The sequence below is a fragment of the Macaca nemestrina genome, chromosome 11 (genome assembly GCF_043159975.1).
Source record: "Macaca nemestrina isolate mMacNem1 chromosome 11, mMacNem.hap1, whole genome shotgun sequence".
Classification (NCBI taxonomy): domain Eukaryota; kingdom Metazoa; phylum Chordata; class Mammalia; order Primates; family Cercopithecidae; genus Macaca; species Macaca nemestrina.
In genome coordinates this window covers 98,442,751-98,463,132 of record NC_092135.1, presented here as the reverse complement: position 1 = coordinate 98,463,132, position 20,382 = coordinate 98,442,751, and the positions used below count along the sequence as shown (strand labels likewise).

At 39.8% G+C, this 20,382-nt stretch overlaps 1 long non-coding RNA gene across 3 annotated transcripts in view; it reads left to right on the top strand.

The window, feature by feature from the left end:
- LOC105468123 (uncharacterized) overlaps positions 1 to 13,870 on the top strand; it is a 60,567-nt gene extending 46,697 nt beyond the window's left edge. For 2 of the 3 annotated variants that reach the window (XR_011609972.1, XR_979299.2), the window contains exons 3-5: positions 2,591 to 2,677; positions 9,013 to 9,141; positions 9,868 to 13,870. This is a non-coding gene — a long non-coding RNA (uncharacterized lncRNA). The remainder of the gene's footprint in view (positions 1 to 2,590; positions 2,678 to 9,012; positions 9,142 to 9,867) is intronic. The other variant, XR_011609973.1, reaches the window with a different exon arrangement.
- The last annotated feature ends 6,512 nt before the right edge of the window (positions 13,871 to 20,382 follow it).

Below are 20,382 nucleotides of genomic sequence, written 5' to 3'. Positions count from 1 at the left end.
CCTGGGGAGTAGACTGCCTTTGTAGGACTAACAAATTAGCCAAAACATTAGAAATTATGGTTTAGGAGTCATGCAGCTGGAGGCTACAAGATTTTGACCATCCCTAAACTGCTCCTAAGATCAGTGCTTGAGATAGTTTGCAGACCCTGCGCTTGACGAATCAGCTGGCCCCACCCAGATTGATAAATTGGCTCATCTGATCTTGTGGCTCCCACCAAGGAACTGACTCAGCAAGAGGAGAGCTTCAATTTCTCATGATTGCATCTCTGACCCAACCAATCAGCACTCTCAACTCACTGTCCTTCCCCCACCCACCAAATTATCCTTAAAAACTCTGATGCCTGAATGCTTGAGGAGACTGATTCAAGTAATAGTAACACTCTGGTCTTCCACACAGCCAGCTCTGTGTGAATTATTCTTTCTCGATTGCAATTCCCCTGTCTTGATAAATTGGCTCTGTGTAGGCAGGGGCAAGGTGAACCCATTGGGCAGTTACAGGTGCAATTCTCTAGGTGATAGAAGTGAGAATTTAATAAAAACGTCAACTGAAAGAATCACTAAAGATTCTATCCTCAGGCTTTCTCTCTACCTCTGTCTCTCTTTCCCCACCCACGTCCTTCTGCCATGTGTTTGGTGGCTATAATTTTCATTATAGCCACTACTAAAAGTGGCTACTTTAAAAGCAACTACTAAAAGTGTTGTGCAATTCAAGATTTCCAACACTGGTCACCTCTATCCCTCACCCTGAAAACCACAAGACAGCACAGATTTCAAACATGATGTCCTAGTGCCTCCATGGTACAGCTGCATTTCTCAGACCACCTCTGACCTGGCACAGTTCAGAAAATGTGATCACCCTGTAGAGGAGCCCCACATATGCATATTTAACTTACCTGTGAACTTCAGCCTTCAGTGACATTGGGACTCCTCTATCTCCTTTAATACTCACAATCTATTATGGAGGCTTAATATTAGGTTAGTCTGAACTGAAAGCAGACTTTAGAATTCTCCACCCATCCTCCATTCTTACCTGGGAATTTGATGGGTATGTTACAGGAGAATGATTTCGATACCTAGACCTGCATAGAAACTTAACCATTGTTGTTTATTTTAGTCAAGTTGCTCTCAAGCTTTAGTGTGCTTATATTCTGTACTTTATGAACAATTTAAGGAATGTTTCAAGGTTATTTTTAGAATTTCATTTTCGAAATTAGATAACACATTCAAATAGTTTAAAAATGGAACAGAATCAGAATATAATCAGTGGAGTCTTGCCCACACCCATTTCCCTCTGTCTAGTTTCCACTCATTCTCTCCAAAGGTGACTAACACTATCACTTCTTGTGTGTTCTCCCAGAGTTTCTCTATGCAAATACAAGTAAATATGGACCTTATTATTACCCTCTTCACTTTGTACACATTTTTTGCATTTTGCGTTTCACTTGTCAGTATAACTTGGTGGTGTTTCTATAGTTGTGTTTAGAAGATGTCCTCATTCTCATTCTTTTTTATTTTTTTTAGACAGGGTTTCACTGTCACCTAGGCTGGAGTGCAGTGGCACAATCTCGTCTCATTGCAAACTCTGCCTCCTGGGTTCAAGTGATTCTCATGCCTCAGCTTCCCAAGTAACTGGGATGACAGGCATTCCCCACTATGCACGGCTAATTTTTGTATTTTTAGTAGAGGCAACGTTTTGCCATATTAGCCAGGCTGGTTTCAAACTACTAACTTCATGTGGTCTGCCTGCCTTGCCCTCCCAAAATGCTGGGATTACAGATGTGAGCCACCATGCCCAACCCTCATTCTGTTTATATATATATATATTGTTTTTCTGAGATGGAGTCTTGCTCTGTTGCCCAGGCTGGAGTGCAGTGGCACAATTTCTGCTCACTGCAAGCTCCGCCTCCCGGGTTCACACCATTCTCCTGCCTCTGCCTCCTGAGCAGCTGGGACTACTGGCACCCACCACCATGCCTGGCTAATTTTTTGTATTTTTAGTAGAGATGGGGTTTCACCATGCTAGCCAGGATGGTCTTGATCTCCTGACCTCATGATCTGCCCGCCTTGGCCTCCCAAAATGCTGGATTACAGGCATGAGCCACTGTGCCCAGCCCTCTGTTTATATATTTTATAATACATAAAGCTATATTCTATGTAGCTGTATTTATATGTTATATATAAATTTATATATATGTATTTATATGTTAAATATACAGCTACATAGAATTCCATTGTATAGATGAATGGATACCTGAGTTGTTTCCAGTAGTTTAGTATTGCAAACAATGCTGCAAAGAATAACTTTGGAAACACATTATTTCACAGATAGACGAGCCAAGCTACAGGATAAATTCACAGACTGGGGTTGCTGGTTAAAGGCTACATACAGTTGGAATTTTGATAGACACTGCTAAATTTCTCTTCATACAGGTTGTTCCAGTTTATAATCCTATCAGTGAGACAAGAGATTGCCTGTTTTCTTGCAGCTTGGCAACTGAATATATTGTCAAACTTTCATATTTTTGCCAACCTGATAGATTAAAAATGGCATTTCATTGTAACTTTTAACTTAAATTTCTTCTATTTTCAGTAAGACCAAGCATCTCTTCTGTGTTCATCTGTTCTTACGCTGTTAATGAAGACATACCCAAGACTGAGTGATTTATAAAGGAAAGAGGTATAATTGACTCATAGTTCAGCATGGCTGGGAAGGTTTCAGGAAATTTACAATCATGGCAGAAGGGGAAGCAAACACGTCCTTCTTCACATGGCAGAAGGAGGAGAAGTGCAGAGGAAAGCAGGGAGAGAGCCCATTATAAAACTGTCAGATTTCATTAGAATTCACTCGCTATCATGAGAGCATGAGAGCAGCATGGAGATAACCACCCCCATGATTCAACTACCTCCCACCAGGTCCCTTCCACAACACATGAGGATTATGGGAACTACAATCCAAGATGAGATTTGGGTGGGGACACAGCCAAACCATATCATCTTCCTATATATAAGGGCTATTTATATTTTTTCCCACAAACTGCCTGCTTGCATTCTTCGCTAATTTTTCTTTTGGCTTTTTTGTCTTGATTTCTAGAAAATCCTTATATACTTAGTAAATTAGGCTGATGGCTGTGGTGTGCCTTGCAAATATTTTTCCCAGTTGATGCTTGTGTTTTGGCTGCTTACTATATTTTTTTCTTTATGCAGAAGTGTACTATTTTATATAATTTAACTTATTAACTTTTTCTCTTAAGGAATTTTGAGTTTGACTCATAGAAATACTATTGAGTTCTCCCATGTTTTGATCCTATGCTTTTTGGATTTTACTTCTGACCTTTTAATTTTTAATCCTCTGTATCTGGTTTATCTTGGTATAGTGGGGTAGTATGTTAAGGTCGAGTTTGACCATTCTTTATGTTTGTTTAGAACCTGACCTCATGTGAGATTCAATTTCACTGTATTTATTTCTGGACAAATTTTTAGTTTCTCTCCTTAAGTGACAGAAGGGCATCCATCCTGCCAATGTAATGCAAGTAATTCCTATCACCATTCTTCCTCTAGGTAATAATGCTATTTCTCTCTTTAGTGGCTCCATCAGGAATGTGCAAAAAGAATCATGGCACCTAGGAAGCTCGCAAAAAGTGCAGAAAAGCCCAGGGAAAGAGCACATGCTCCATATTTGTTGGAGAGTGAGCAGTTTTTTCCATGTTGGGTGAGAAGACTTGAGGGCCATGAAGGACCAGGGACCTTGGAACCTGGGACAGGAGCTAAGGGAAATACATTTCAAACTTGCAAATGTCAAAATCCATCTAAGAGGCCAGGGTTTGAACTTCCTAAGATTTGAACGTCAAGTTTGGAATTTAGGACTTTCCTGTTGGGAAAACCAGAAGCATTTCAGGTGTATTTAGGGTCAGTGAGCACAATTAGGGATCTGTTGTGAGCTAAGAGGACACATTTCCAGCTAGAAGTATCTGGTGGTAAGAGGAAGGCAGACTGAAACTTATAAGAGAAAATGTACCATCTCCACAGCAGCTGGGAAATGCAACAAGATAAAGAGTTTCATAGGTACCATGGTAGCACATGTTTTGGAAGTTTCTGGAAAGACCCACTGCCAAATGACCAAAAGACTGAGAAGATCTTGACATTACCTGAATGTTCACAATTATAGGCTCCATGTCTTTGTATACAATCTTCACCGCTTTTGTGGCCTGTTTGGCATGAGCATGTTTATCAGCAGCCACAAATCACCTGCAGAAAACACAGACCAATTAACATGCCAGAAGGGAACAAAAATGTGCACCAGTGAAGCCCTTGTCAACCCAGTTGGGACATGCTCTGGAATTATGTGTGTGTGGTTGACCTATAGCCTAGAGCATGGGGCTGGTTTTGAATGTGGCTCTGCCACTGCAGGCTATGTTGCCTCAGGCAATTGATTAAAACTATATAAGCCTCGATGTCTTCATCATAAAATTGAGATAACTGTGCCAACTTAACGGGATTCTTAAGTTCCCTTAAGTTTGTTCTGAAATAAGGCTTATTGCAAATAAATAGTCTAAGGTTGTTAGAAGGACTGCATATGGTCATGTGTATAAAGGGGCCTGGAAAACAGTTCCAGGGAAGAGCAGCTACCATTATTATTAATATGATATGAGAATTTTAGGTGCTATTATCATAATACCTTACCCTGTGCATATAGTCTTTTTCTTTTTTAAAAAACTTTTATTTTAAGTTTGAGGGTACATGTGAAGTTTTGTTACATAGGTAAACATGTGTCATGGGAGTTTGTCATGTAGATTATTTCATCACTCAGATATTAAACCTACTACCCAATAGTTATCTTTTCTGCTCCTCTCCCTCCTCCCACCGACAACCCTCAAGTAGACTCCAGTGTCTGTTCTTTCCTTCTTTGTGTTCATAAGCTCTTATCATTTAGCTCCCACTTATAAGTGAGAACATGCAGTATTTGGTTTTCTGTTCCTGTGTTAGTTTGCTAAGGATAATGGCCTCCAGCTCCAGCTGCGTTCTCACAAAAGACATGATTTCATTCTTTTTAAGGCTTGCTTAGTATTCCATGGTGTATATGCACTGCATTTTATTTATCTAATCTGTCATTGATGGGCATTTGGGTTGATTTCATGTCTTTGCTATTGTGGATAGTACTGCAGTGAACATTCATATGCGTGTGTCTTTATATCCCTCTGGGTATATGCCCAGCAATGGGATTGCTGGGTCAAATGGTAGTTCTGCTTTTAGCTCTTTAAGGAATCGCCATACTGCTTTCCACAATGGTTGAACTAATTTACACTCCCACCAAGAGTATGTAAGTGTTCCCTTTTCTCTGCAACCTTGCTAGCATCTAGCATGTGTTATATTTTTTGCTTTTTAGTAGTAGCCATTCTGACTGGTATGAGATGGTATCTCATTGTGGTTTTAATTTGTATTTCTCTAATCATCAGTGATATTGAGCTTTTTTTCATATGCTTGTTGGCCACATGTATGTCTTCTTTTGAAAAGTGTCTGTGTATGTCATTTGCCCATTTTTTAAAATGAGATTGTTTATTTTTCTCTTGTAAATTTGTTTAAGTTCCTTACGGATGCTTGATATTAGACCTTCGTCAGATGCATAGTTTGCAAATATTTTCTCCCATTTTTGTGGGTTGTGTCTTTACTCTGTTGATAGTTCCTTTTGCTGTGCAGAAGTTCTTAAGTTTAATTAGATCCCACTTGTCAATTTTTGCCTTTGTTGTGATTGCTTTTGGTGTCTTTGTCATGAACTCTTTGCCTGTTCCTATGTCCGGGGTGGTATTGCCTAGGATGTCTTCCAGGGTTTTTATAGTTTTGGGTTTTATATTTAAGTCTTTAATCCATCTTGAGTTGATTTTTGTATATGGTGTGAGGAAGGGGTCAAGTTTTAATCTTCTGTATATGACTAGCCAGTTATCCCAGCACCATTTATTGAAGGGAGTCTTGTCCCCATTGCTTGTTTTTGTCAGTTTTTGTTGAAGATCAGATGATCATAGACTTATGGCCTATTTCTGGGTTCTCTTTTCTGTTCCATTGGTCTATGTGCCTGTTGTTGTACCAGTACCATGCTGTTTTGGTTACTGTAGCCCTGTAATACAGTTTGAAGTTGGGTAATATGATGCCTCCAGCTTTGTTCTTTTGGCTTAGGATTGCCTTGGCTATTCAGGCTCTTTTTTGGTTCTATATGAATTTTAAAATAGTTTTTTTTTCTAGTTCTGTGAAGAATGTCATTGGTAGTTTGATAGGAATAGCATTGAATCTGTAAATTGCTTTGGTCAGTATAGCCATTTTAATGATATTGATTCTTCCTATCCATGAGAATGAGATGTTTTTCCATTTGTTTGTGTCTTCTCTAATTTCTTTTTGTAATTCTCATTGTAAAGATCTTTCACCTCCCTGGTTAGCTGTTTGGCATTTTGTTCTTTTTGTGGCAATCGTAAATGGGATTGCCTTTCTGGCTCTTGGTTTGGCTGTTTTTGGTGTATAGGAATGCTGGTGATTTTTGTACATTGATTTTGTATCCTGAAACTTTGCTGAAGGTGTTTATCAACTGAAGGAGCTTTTGGGCCCTGACTATGAGGTTTTCTAGATATACAATTACGTCATCTGCAAACAGAGATAGTTTGACTTCTTCTCTTCCTATTTGGATGTGTTTTATTTCTTTCCCTTGCCTGATTGCTCTGGCTAGGGCTTCCAATACTATGTTGAATAGAAGTGGTGACAGAGGGCATCCTTGTCTTGTGCCAGTTTTCAAGGGGGAATGCTTCCAGCTTTTGCCCATTTAGTATAATGTTGGCTGTGGGTTTGTCATTGATGGCTCCTATTATTTTGAGGTATATTCCTTCAATACCTAGTTTACTGAGAGTTTTTAGCATGAAGCGGTGTTGAATTTTATCAAAAGTCTTTTCTGAGTCTGTTGAGATAATCATGTGATTTTTGTCTTTAGTTATGTTTCTGTGATGAATTACATTTATTGATTTGCATATGTTGAACCTACCTTGCATCCTGGGGATGAACCCTACTTGATCATGGTGGATTAGCTTTTTGGTGTGCTGCTGGATTCAGTTTGCAAGTATTTTGTTTGTTTGCACATATTTTGCAAGGATTTTTGCATCAATGTTCATCAAGGATATTGGCCTTTCTTTTTTTTGTTATGTCTCCATCAGGTTTTGGTATTAAGATAATGCTGATCTCATAGAATGAGTTGGGGAGGAGTCCCTCCCCTTCAACTTTTTGGAATAGTTTCTGTAAGAATGATACCAGCTCTTCTTTGTACATATGGTAGAACTAAGCTGTGAATCTATCAGGTCTTGGGCTTTTTCTGGTTTATAGGCTATTTATTATTGATTCAATTTTGGAGCTCATTATTGGTCTGTTCAGGGAATCCGTTTCTTCCTGGTTCAGTCTTGGAAGGGTGTATGTGTTCTGGAATGTATCCATCTCTTCTGGATTTTCCAGTTCATGTGCATAGAGGTGTTCATAGTAGTTTCTGATGGTTGTTTTTATTTCTGTGGGGTCAGTGGTAATATTCCCTCCATCTTTTCTAATTGTGTTTATTTGAATCTTTTCTCCTTTTTTCTTTATTAGTCTAGCTAGTGGCCTATCTTATTAATTGTTTCAAAAAGCCAACTCCTGGATTTGTTGATCTTTTGAATTTTTTTCTGTGTCTTGATTTCCTTCAGTTCAGCTCTGATTTTGGTGATTTTTTGTCTTCTGCTAGCTTTGGGCTTTTTCTGATTTGTTCTTGCTTCTCTAATTCTTTATTTATTTATTTATTTTGATGGAGTCTTGCTCTGTCACCCAGGTTGGAGTGCAGTAGCGCAATTTCGGCTCACTACAAGCTCTGCCTCCTGGGTTCACACCATTCTCCTGCCTCAGTCTCCCAAGTAGCTGGGACTACAGGTGCCCGCCACCATGCCCAGCTAATTTTTTGTATTTTTAGTAGAGATGGGGTTTCACCATTGTTAGCCAGGATGGTCTTGATCTCCTGACCTCGTGATCCACCCACCTTGGCCTCCCAAAGTGTTGGGATTACAGGCATGAGCCACCTTGCCCAGCCCTCTAATTCTTTCAGTTGTGATGTTAGGTTGTTAATTTGAGATCTTTCTAACTTTTTGATGTGGATATTTAGTGCTATTAATCTCCCTCTTAACACTGCCTGAGCTGTGTCTCAGAGATTTCTGGTATGCTGTAGGTTTGTTCTCACTATTTTCAAACAACTTTTTGATTTCTGCTTTAATTTCATTATTTACCCAAGAGTCATTCAGGAGCATATTGTTGAATTTCCATGTAATTGAACAGTTTTGAGTGATTTTCATAGTCTTGATTCTTACTTTTATTGTGCTGTGGTCCAAAAGTGTTTTTGGTTGATTTTGACTTTTTAACATTTGTTGAGGATTGTTTTATATACAATTATGTGATTGATTTTAGAGTATGTGCCATGTGGCAATGAGAAGAATGTATAATCTGTTGTTTTGGAGTGGAGAATTCTGATACGTCTATCAGATCCATTTGGTCCAATGTTGAGTTCGGCCCCTGAATACCTTTGTTAATTTTCTGCCTCAGTGATCTGTCTAATACTGTCAGTGGAGTGTTGAAGTCTCCCACTATTATTGTGTGGGAGTCTATGTCTCTTTGCAGGTCTCCAAGAACTTGCTTTATGAATATGTGTGCTCCTGTGTTAGGTCCATATATACTTAGGACAGTTAGGTCTTCTTGTTGAATTGAACCATTTACCATTATGTAATTCCCTTCTTTATCCTTTTTAATCTTTATTTGTTTGAAATCTGTTTTGTCTGAACTTAGTATTGCAATTCATGCTTTTTTTTCTGTTTTCCATTTGCTTGGTAGATTTTCCTTCATCCCTTTATTTTGAGCCTGAGTATCATTACGTGTGAGATGGGGCTCTTGAAGATAACATACCATTGGGTTTTGCTTGTTTATTCAACTCTTGTGCATATAGTCTTTCTTCTTCACTGCTATTGTCACCAGGAACACCCTGAACTGTTATGGCATCAACTACACCAGGCAATGCCAGGGCCTCAGAGGCATCAGTGGAATGGGGAAGAGAAGAAACCCTACAAAGATGGCAAGTGTTGCACAGGATAATGTGGCCCTCTTGTAAGTGAATACACAAACCCCAAGAACCCTGAATATTTCACCTGAGTGCCACAGGAGTGCATGAAACCATGCTAACACTGTGGAAAGTAGAGAACTTTGGTTTTACTGGATGCAGGTCAAAAAGAGGGGATCCTTGGGAGGGCATTTTTTTAGTCTCCACTTCCAGGGAAGGTGTACCCTTGGGTTGTTTAATAAACTAAAGCTCAAATGTGGCACTCTTAGGAGCTCAGGCTCCTCTGAAGATTAACACTCAGAAAAAAAGGTAGAGAGAGAATCATAGCTCTTTGGGATGTCACGAGCTGAGGAAGTTGTTCTTATCCCTTTACACTCTGAGATAATAGTGCTCAGCTCCTCAGATACCAGTTCCCTCTCCTGACAGGGGTTTATTTACTCTTTTATCCACTCCCCAGCCTGCAGTTGCCTTTCTGCTTTTTATTTTCTTTTATCAAGATATATGTTGAGATTGCTTTTTTGTGAAATATTTCTATGTATTGAGTTGGATTAATTGCTAATAGATAATTAATCCCTTGAGTGTCTGCTTTATTATTATTATTGTTATTATTTTGAGATGGGGTCTCATTCTGTTGCCCACGTTGGACTGCAGTGGCATGATCTTGGCTCACTGTAGCCTTGACCACTCAGACTTAAGTGATCCTTCCACCTCAGCCTCCCACAGATGCAAGTCGCCACACATATCTAATTTTTATATTTTTGTATTTTTTGTAGAGACAGGGTTTCACCATGTTTCCCAGACTGGTCTCAAACCCGCTGGGCTCAAGTGATCTGCCCACCTTGGCCTCCCAAAGCGCTTGGATTATAGTGAGCCACTGTGCCTGCCTGGTAGGTATTACTGACCCTCAATTCTGTCCATATTTACTTATTGATTTTAGCATGTGGCCTGGTGCTGGAAGAGCTCTTCTGCTAGGGCAGGCATGTCATCACAGAATACAGCCTCCCTCATGGCATGTTTAATATCCATCTGATGCATGATGGGGCATCCCACTGGGGTCTTGGGAAGGAAGGGGGCTTCTGGGAATCTACACACTATTTTTAGAAAACAAATTCAAACACAAGCAAATCAATCAAGCAGGAGTGTTTATAAGTCAGAGGCATCCACTAAGAAATGGGTGTGCCTTTCCCTACTCGACATGGGGCAGGCCTTTCCAAACCAGTCTGTGTTCAGCCTCAACTGGAATATTCTTCCTTGTGGTTGATGTACCTGAAGCTAAAGAGGGTAGGTGTGATGAAGATGAGACAGAGCAGAGACTGGAGCATGAATGAAGATGGATTTCATGGCAAGTAGCATATGGGGAACTCTGCTTTTCTGAGAAAACCTGAATGTTTTATGAAACAGATCTTACTGCTTGAGATAAAAATTTCCCCTATTGGCAAGTGGAAGTCCATGTGCTGTGATTAACACCATCATAAAATTTAGGGGGCTTGTGTAACCAGCCCATGTGAGGTCTCCCTTCAGGCAGGAAGACAGTGCTGGCCAAGTGTCAGATGGGAAACTGGGAGATATGAGTTATAGCCCTAGTTCTGCCATAAGTAACTTGGGGCAGGAGGTTTTGTTTGTTTGTTTTAAGCACTTTGGGCTTCAGTTTCTGAACCTACAAAATGAAGGTACAAGATTAAATTCGTGCTTTTCAACACTTTGAACTTGTAAACTAAGGTAAGAGAGTTTTCTACTGATCTGGGACTCTATGACTTTGGAGGTCTGGTGAGGATAATCTTTCTCTCCCTCCATTCAGGCAAATGGCGTAACACATGATGAAGCTCTTTAAGGGATGTCAGTTCTTATATTCTGTGATGTCATGTAGCCACAGTCACAGTGCATACTCCTGTCCCTTGAAGATGTCTCCCAGTGATCCTGGGGATGAACACCAGGCAGCTTTCCAAATAACAGGTTTTTTTCTGCCATCTTGTAAACTTCTTGGACCAACAACTAACCCAGCTACAGCAGATCAGTGGGAGAATCACGTCATCTAGTTTGGAAAATACATTTTGACACCGCTCTGTCCTCCCTGTCATGATAAGTCCTGGATGTACAGCGGCAGGTTAACCTGGGGTCCCTAGGGTCACATGAATATGGCTATATGTCATGCACGCGACTGTAAGTCCTCCTTGCAGCCACTGTGGTCAGCTGCAAAGTCCCTTCCCTCACATTTCCCTCAGGCTTCTTGCTTACCTTTTGTTATATTTTTGCCATTCAGGTCTATCTTTAGTTTTCCCTTTTATGACATTTTATCGGCATAAAAACAGAGTTATCAATAGAAAATAAACATCTGAAAAAGGTCTTACTTTACTAATTAAAGTAATATAATGAAAATAATGAGAGATAATTTTTCTCTAATTTAGAGAAATTTGTCGAAGATGAGAGGATATGATAACCATATGTTGGTAAGGCTGTGATGAAAGGGCTGCATTCATACCCAGTTGCTAAGAGTGTGGATTGAAACCATCTTCCGAAAGGCCACAGTTTTAAGAACCTAAAAAATAGACAGAAATTCCACTTCTAGGAATGTGTTCTGAGGAAACCATTGGAAATGTGTGCAGATTTATGTTCTAGAGTATTTACAAAATATTATTTGTCCCTGCAAATGGGGATTGGTTAAATAAGTTATAGCACATCCATTTGAATAAAAAACAAACACATATCCATTAAACATCCTGTTTTGAAAAATCTTTAGTGTCATGGGAAAATGTTTGTGGTATACTATTATGTGAAAAAAAGAAGAATGTAGGATTATATATATAAATGCGATCTTTATAAAAATGTGTTTTATGTATTCATATATTTATATATACCCTAATAACTCTTGGAATTACAAGGAAGCTTATTAAAATTATAATAGCATGTTAAGAAATATTATCTAAAACTTGGAAAAAAAGACAAGAGTCATTGAATGGCCTTTCAATGCATTTTGGAACACAGTCTAGCAAGTCCGTTCCATGGTTATCTCATTCTCTAAGGGAATGTTCCTTTGTTGAACTTATTTACTATCGACTGGCGCCTAGGCTCTCTGAAGCTACATAAGAACATGTAGATTTTTTTCCAGTAAAGAATCAAATTATTTCTGTCCTGTAGGAAAGGCAACCTCAAAGGTTACAGTTTTATTACCTGTAAGATATTAACCAGTTTTTTACCTAAACTAGCAACCTTCTTCATTGTGCTGGCATGCCTGTATGCTCAGTCTCTCAAATTCACTTTCATTTGGTTTTATCATTTTGCTGATTCCCTCATTGTCGAGTTAAATAAATCTTTGACATTTGCATACTTAAGATTTGTATGAGAATCAAGTTTGTAATACAGTATTTAAAAAATGCTTTGGCAATGGCCATATACAGCTGGTGGGTTTACAGGAGATTTTGATTTTCTTTTTATATTCTTCTGTATTTGTCGAATGTCCATTAAAGGGCATGTTTTACTTTTATAAAAAGAAAGCGCAAAAATGTCTGTGTGTATATATACATCCTTTCTGTATTGATTTCTCGGATTGTACTTTCCTTAACTCTATACCCAGTAAAGGGCCTACTTCCCAAGGATGCATAAAGACACATTTGCCTTTGACTGGGCAGACCCGGAATCCAGAGGACATGGAGAGAAAGGTGCTGCTATGCTCCCTGAACACTGATCTGGATAAGCATTGCTGGGTCAGTGCAGAGGCGTCCCCAGTCAGCTAAGCTGGCCTAAAGCTGAGGACCTCTTAGTGGGAGCTGAGGACACGTGCCTGAAGAGGCAACCCCTTGACTGATGGAAATTGGAGTCTGAGTTCCATGTTGGGACTGGGAAGCACAGCAAGGTCTGAAATGGGATACCCCGGGGAGGGCAGAGAGGACCAAAGGAGGAAAGGGGTCTACAGTGTGGGAAAGAGCCTGGACTCAACAGCCGGGGGAGGGGGCCTGCTCTGGCCCCAGTGGCCCCTTGTAGGCAGAAAGGGCAGCTGGCTGGACCTCCTCTGTGTTATTCACTCTGATTTTATCTTTTATCTTCCCCTCCTAGCCTCACCTCCTTTCTAACCCCAAAGCCATGCTGCTAATATGGCTAAGGTTGCTGGGCATTTGCTTGGAAATGCGAATGAGAGTTTCTGGTAGTTTCCTAGTTTCCTTGCTCTCCTTTGTCAAGTTTATTGACCGGAAAGGACTCTCAGTTAAAAAAAAAAAAAATCCAGATTTTGAGCACTAGCTATTTAATGCCTCCTTCCTGAGGAGCTGGAACTGCTCAGCTCTGTGACAACCTGGAAGAGAGGCGCCATCACAGACCTGGCTCTGACGGGTGGTACAGCAAGAAGCCTTGCTTGCATGTGGGATGTGCCCATTCTGGGCTGGAGAGAGGGCCCAGAGACACTACCTCACCACCATCACCTGATTACTCATTGTCACCAATGAGATGACAAGAACTGATCATGCATTTCCCTTTTGCTACCCTCTGATACCTCAGAGACCACAGCAGAGAAAAAGCTGCTTTTGTAAAACTGGAACATGAACTACGCGGAGGCCCAGAGGAGGTCTCTGCTGCCGTCTGTTGCTGGCTTCTTGGTAACCCTAACCATTTTTAAGAATACAGTATTTGGTTTCAGTAACTTTATTATATGAAAAGTATGCTTGGAGGAAAAAATGTGTCAGATTTAATCAGTGTTGGGTATTATCAACATTTTGAATTGTTGCCAATCTAATAGGGAAAAATGGTATCTCATTGCTGTTTTAATTTTTATTTTAAAAAATCTAAGTGAGGCTCAAAATAGTTTAATGTTTTATTTTTCCAGTTTTCTGCCAGTGGGTACACCTTGTTTTTTTTTTTTTTTTTTTTTTTTAAATCTTTTTCTTATTGATTTGGAAAACTTTTTGCTGTAAATGTGTTTCTTTTTATACTAATGTTTTTCTCTGTTATATAGTTGAATTTATCAGTCTTTTCTTTATGACTTCTGGCTTTCATGATCCTTAGGCTATGGATTTTTTTAATACATGCATATATTTAGTATAGTTTTTAATATTTAAAACTTTAATCAATCTGGAATTTATTTTTATTGTAAACTGGGAATTAGAAGTACAGTTTTATGTTCCTTTGTTTTTAAAATGGCTTGCAAGTTGTACCAATATTCTTTCTTAAATACTCCATTTTATGGCTTACTTGAAGTGCATTTTTGCTTCTAATGAGACCTCATTTTCTGGCCTATTTCAGGACTTTACATTGTTCTGTTGGTCTGTTTCTCTCCTCCTGAATCAGTACCTATAATGCATAACTACTAGACATATATTAATATAATAGAATACATTTCAATATTATGTTGGGCTAGTTCCCCCTCATTACTATTCTTATTTTTCAGAAGTATACATTTTTTATCTTTCTAGATAAACTTTAAAATCAAGTTTTCAAAAGACGCTGTTGATGTTTTGATTGGGAATGTGTTACATTTAATTTATAAATTAAGAGAAAATTGATGTTGTTATATTTTGTGTACTTGTAGCTAAGGCTTATGTCTTTCCCTTTTTAAATTTGTCTTTTTTTTTTTTTTTAAGTTCACCAATAGATTTTAAAAGTTCTCTTCATGTAGGCCTTGCACATATTTTTGTTGATTTTATTCCTAGAGAGTTATTTTTTGGTGGTTACTATAAATGTTATTGTTATTCCATTGTATTTTCTGATTATTGCTTGAACATAGCATTTCCACAGCTGATTCTTTCCTAAAAGCTGACACTATGACAGCAATTGGAAATTAAAAAGCAAAGCCATGGCAAAAGACAGTCACAGCTCCACTTGGCTGTTCTGTTCTTCCAGAAAACGTAGTGACCTCATATGATTACATCCCCTGAGGTGGGGTCAAAGGAAAGTCTATTAGGACACTTAAGAGTTTCTTGGAGATGTCAGAATATCCACTGGGTTCTGAAGTAAAGATGCTGTCATTATTTTAATATAAATGATCAATTGTGAAGCTATAGCTGATTGGTATAAAAGCACTTTTAAAATCTACATTACCGCATAGTCTTCAGACTTTTACTTTTATTGCGTGAGGAAGTCTGTATGAAATAGAGGAGCTCCGTGGTCTTCATCCAACAAGGGACTTCAGAAAAATAACATGGGCTGGGCGCGGTATCTCACGCCTGTAATCCCAGCACTTTGGGAGGCCGAGGTGGGTGGATCACCTCAGGTCAGGAGTTCGCCACCAGCCTGACCAACATGAAGAAACTCCGTCTCTACTAAAAATACAAAATTAGCCGAGAGTGATGGCGCATGACTGTAATCCCAGCTACTCGGGAGGCTGAGGCAAGAGAATCGCTTGAACCCAGAAGGCGGAGGTTGTGGTGAGCCGAGATGGTACCATTGCGCTCCAGCCTGGGCAACAAGAGGGAAACTCCATGCAAAAACAAAACAAGAAAGAAAGAGAGAAAGAGAGAGAGAGAAAGAAAGAGAGAGAAAGAAGGAGAGAAAGAAAGAAAGAAAGAAAGAAAAAGAAAGAAAGAAAGAAAGAAAGAAAGAAAGAAAGAAAGAAAGAAAGAAAGAAAGAAAGAAAACATTAAAACAGAACTGTAGTAAGATCAACCCATGGTGCTCCTTTGAGCGTCCCAGGCTGAGAGAGGCTGGAAGCACTAGGAACAAACGCTCTTCCCCTGGGCAGCCTGAAGATAAACACATCTTTACCCTCCTCTTTAACTGCTGCAAAGCATCTGAGTAGAATCTGAAGAGGAAACGTCATGAGAGCTCTTCAATGTTCCACCATCTGTCCAGAGGTGACTCCAGAAGGGTGGTTTTATCTAGAACAGCCTGCAAGCTTCACTTCACATTCCTTCATCCTAACATCTAGTTTTAAAAAAAATCAACCAATTTAGTACAGTCAGGGATAAACAGGTGTGTAATATTTATCAGAAAATTAATTTTAAAAGTATAAACAAAGTTGATAAAATCTATCTTCTCACATAGGAACATTATAGCACACAATTGGGCCTGTGTGCACACTGTTTTATTTAAAATCTTGCTTTTAATAAATACACTTACTCTAAAATGCTATGATTCTATAGAGAAGAGACACAGGCCCCACCCTTTGATAACTATGTCAATTATCATAGTTGACTATTCAAGGGGTTATTATTTTATGCTTATTATTATTTTATGGTTATTATTTTTTTAATAGAAATGATTCATTATGAAGATATAGTTGATTGGTATAAAAGCATTTTAAAAATCTACATTGCTGCATAGTCTTCAGACTTTTATTTTCATTGCCGTAGGGAAGTTTATATGAATTAGAGGAGCTCCATGGTTTTCATCCTGAAAGGGACTTCAGAAAAATAGCATGAAAACAAAACTGTGGTAGGGCCAAAACATGGTGCTCCTTTATTTGGTTTGAGGTGTAAGTTAATAAATCACCTTCCGATAAGCTGCTGACAGAATTTATTTGCACCGACTGTAGTAGGGCCACCTCCTCCATATAGACACTGAAGTCCACAATGGTGTTTGTGCCATCTTTGAAAAGGACTCTTACCTCAGCATTCATAACCACAAGGGCATTTTGCTGATGTGGGGCCTGTTGGAAAGCTAAAGCAAAATCCCGCTGGAATACAACAAGAACGACTTTTTTTTTTTTTTTTTTTTTTTTTTTTGAGACAGAGTCTCGCTCTGTTGCCCACGCTGGAGGCTAGAGTGCAGCGGCATGATCTCGGCTCGCTGCAACCTCCGCCTCCCAGGTTCAAGGGAATTCTCCTGCCTCAGCTTCCTGAGTAGCTGGGACTACAGGCATGCACCACCACGCTCAGCTAATTTTTTGTATTTTTAGTAGAGATGGGGTTTCACCATGTTGGCCAGGCTGGTCTTGAACTCCTGACCTCAGGTGATCCGCCCGCCTTGGCCTCCCAAAATGCTGGGATTACAGGCATGAGACACCGCGCCCGGCCGACTTTTTGTTTTAATAAATTTCAAACCTACAGAAGAGTCTCAAGGATAATACAATAAGTAATAATACCTATATGCCCTTCACCTAGATTCACTGATCACCAATGGTTAACATTCTGCCACATACACTCACTCTTGCTCTAGCTAACCCTGGCTACCCCTGTCACATGGTTTTAGCTGAATCACCTAAGAATTAATTATTGACATCATAACACTTCATCCTTAAATATTGCCTCTTGTAACTCCTAAAATACAAGGGCTTTCTCCTACATAACCTCACCATCATTGTCAGGATAATGAGACTTATTAATGAGTGTTGAAACAATAGTGTTGTTTAACATACAGTTCATATTCGAATTTTTCCAATTACACAAATACGGCATTCACAACCTCCCCCTTGGGAGCGGTGAAGATGTCATCTTAGCTCTCTTGACTCCTTTACTCTAGGACAGCTCTCCAGCCTTTTCTATTGTTCATGACACTGTCATTTTTGAGAGTCAGACTAGTTGTTTTGCAGCCTGCCCCTCAATTTGGGTTCATCTGATTCTTTTTTCATAAACTGATTTAGGTTAAACCTGGAAGGTGGCAAGAATGCTCCACGGGTGATAGGGGACAGGACGTGCTGCTTCGTTTACTTAAACTTCCCCTCCGTCCCCACTCCTGGCTGCAGACACCCTCCTGGAAACTCATGAACGTGTCATAGGCACCATTCTCACAACATCATCTGCCTTCTCATTTGGCAAATGTTTCTGAAGTCCTAGCATTCCTAAAATTAACCAGCACAGACTCTGCATATTGGGTTCTGTGGATCAAGAGCAAGTTATCAATAGCAAATCTTTGTTTAATTTTATTCTTCTAATTTATTCCACCATGTCTCTAAATTATAACTGGGGCAGGGGGACACCTAGCAATATTTCCGGTTAATAGTGGCAATCGTCATTATTTAGCTGTCCTGGTGCTCATGTACCACTCAGTAGAGTGTCAATCAATATTGAATGAGTGAATGATAGTGGGGGAAGGCGTCAACAAAATGAGTGTGCTGCTCTTCTCTGTTCTGGCAATCGCCATCGGTTTTCATTGATTGGCTGAACTGAACTGGAGCTGAAGAACTGAGATTCAGTAGTAACATCCACATTTGTTCAAGTTTTCCGTTGGCAAGCAGATATTGCCATTAAACAAAGAGCAAGTCAAAGCCATATTTTGCCCATCAATGAATACACGAACTGTTCATATTGGAACAGTATCTTAGTATGATCAGAACTCATTTGGTTCCCTGTACATTTATCTGAAGTTCTTATTAGTTTGAAGGAAACATTAATCTTGGGCAGTAAAGCCAAAATAAAAGATTTTATAGACCTGGCACAGTGGCTTATGCCTGTAATCCCAGCACTTTGGGAGGCCGAGGTGGGTGGATAATGAGGTTAGGAGATCAAGACCATCCTGGCTAGCACGGTGAAACCCCGTCTCTACTAAAAATACAAAAAATTAGCCGGGCGTGGTGGCAGGTGCCTGTAGTCCCAGCTACTTGGGAGGCTGAGGCAGGAGAATCGCTTGAACATGGGAGGCGGAGCTTGCAGTGAGCCTAGATCACACCACTGCACTCCAGCCTGGGCAACAAAGTGAGACTCTGTCTCAAAAAAAAAAAAAGATTTTATTCTTTATTCTGCTTAACTTCTCTGAGGCTGATGATGGGTTTTGGTCATGGTTCTGCCACCCATTCACTGTGCAACTTTGTTGAAATAATTAAACATATTCGGGCTCCAGTCTCCTCATCTGTACAATAAGGTTATTGGTTTCTTTCAAGTAAATGACTTATCATTCCAGGGATCCTAGGTTTTTAGAGCTTTTGAAGAAGGATAAGAGAACAATGCAATGTTCTGAAATTCTCTAATGAAGCACATTGACATCTAATCTGTTATTGTTTGCACCTAGGCATGTATAAAATATTTGATACAAATTCTACTTTTTATTGTGCTGCATTTAATCCAAGATAAAAATAAAGCAGCAAATGCAAACCCAGATTCTGGTTGTATCCAGATGTATCTGGGAGCCCTGTCTTGGGAAAACAGTCTCCTACTTGTGCTAATGGAGCAGAACTCCTCCAGTTTATGGGGAACATTCTGTCAAGATTACAGTGTGCAACTTACAGGGAAGAATGGTGGGAAGCAGTGGGTAAATGTGGTGACAGTGACAGACAGAGGGGTGTGTTGTGGGGAGAGAGATTGTGAGTGATCTTGAAGAGTTGAAATGTCTGGAGAGTGATGGTGATGAAAACGGATATATTACTCATGAGAATAGTGACACTGGCTGATGAAATACAAATGCCAGCAGTAACATCAATAAATGAAACAACCTTAAAGTCCAGTGATTATTTTAAGCCCAAATCCTAAAATATAGCCACACAAATAAACGTTACTCACTTTGAAATGGCCAGCTTGGGAGAGATTACACATTTGTCTCAATAGTGCTGTTGTGACATTGTGGGAACTCTGGGGGATATTCTCTCAGAGTCTGTAGTCTCGGGGCTGATAAGTCTTTATCCTTTGAAGGTGAGTTTGATTTTTGGTAAGAGGTCAAAGGCATTCAGAAACCACTTTGACCAAGAAGTGTTCTGTTCTGTCTTTTGTTTCACTATGTAGAGTCACTTCCTCAGGCTGGTCCTACTGGAACTTTCCTTTCAAATAAATGTACCTGACAAGGTCTGTATTATTCAATGGGCCCTTGGCACTATGAAGGGTGTCTTGTGAGTCTCATGAATCCCCTTCAGTGATTTTCACTGTAGTTACACATTTCCCCATAGAAGCTACTTATGAAATTGCAAGATAATAAAAAATACATATAGTGGTCCCTGACCTCAGTTCCTGAGCTCCTAAAACCCTTGTAGGTAGGGTCACTAGAAGAATCTTTGGTTTTTAACATTTGGTCTTTGACCTCCAGGCCTGACACAGAGCTCCTAAGACCTTTGTAATTTCCTGAGTGATAGAAACATCTGACACAAAGCTCCTAATTCCTTGGAATTTTCTGGGCGACAGCAGCATGTTCTGTCCTAATGAGGTGGTGGTTGGTGAGCTCCTGGTTAGCCTGAGAATGGGGGCTGGTTGCCAAGGGAATCAACCTTGCAGTTAGAGAGCTGGAACTTTCAGCCCACCCCCTGATGGAGAGAAGAGAGAGGCTGAAAGTTGAGTGGCTCACCAAAGACCAATGATGTAATCCATCATGCCTATGAAATGAAGCTTCCATAAAAACCCAAAAGGTCAAGGTTCAGATGAGCATCTGGATAGCTGAATGCATGGAGGTTCCTGCATGGTGGCATGCCCAGAGAGGGCATGGAAGCCCCGCACCCCTTCCCACAT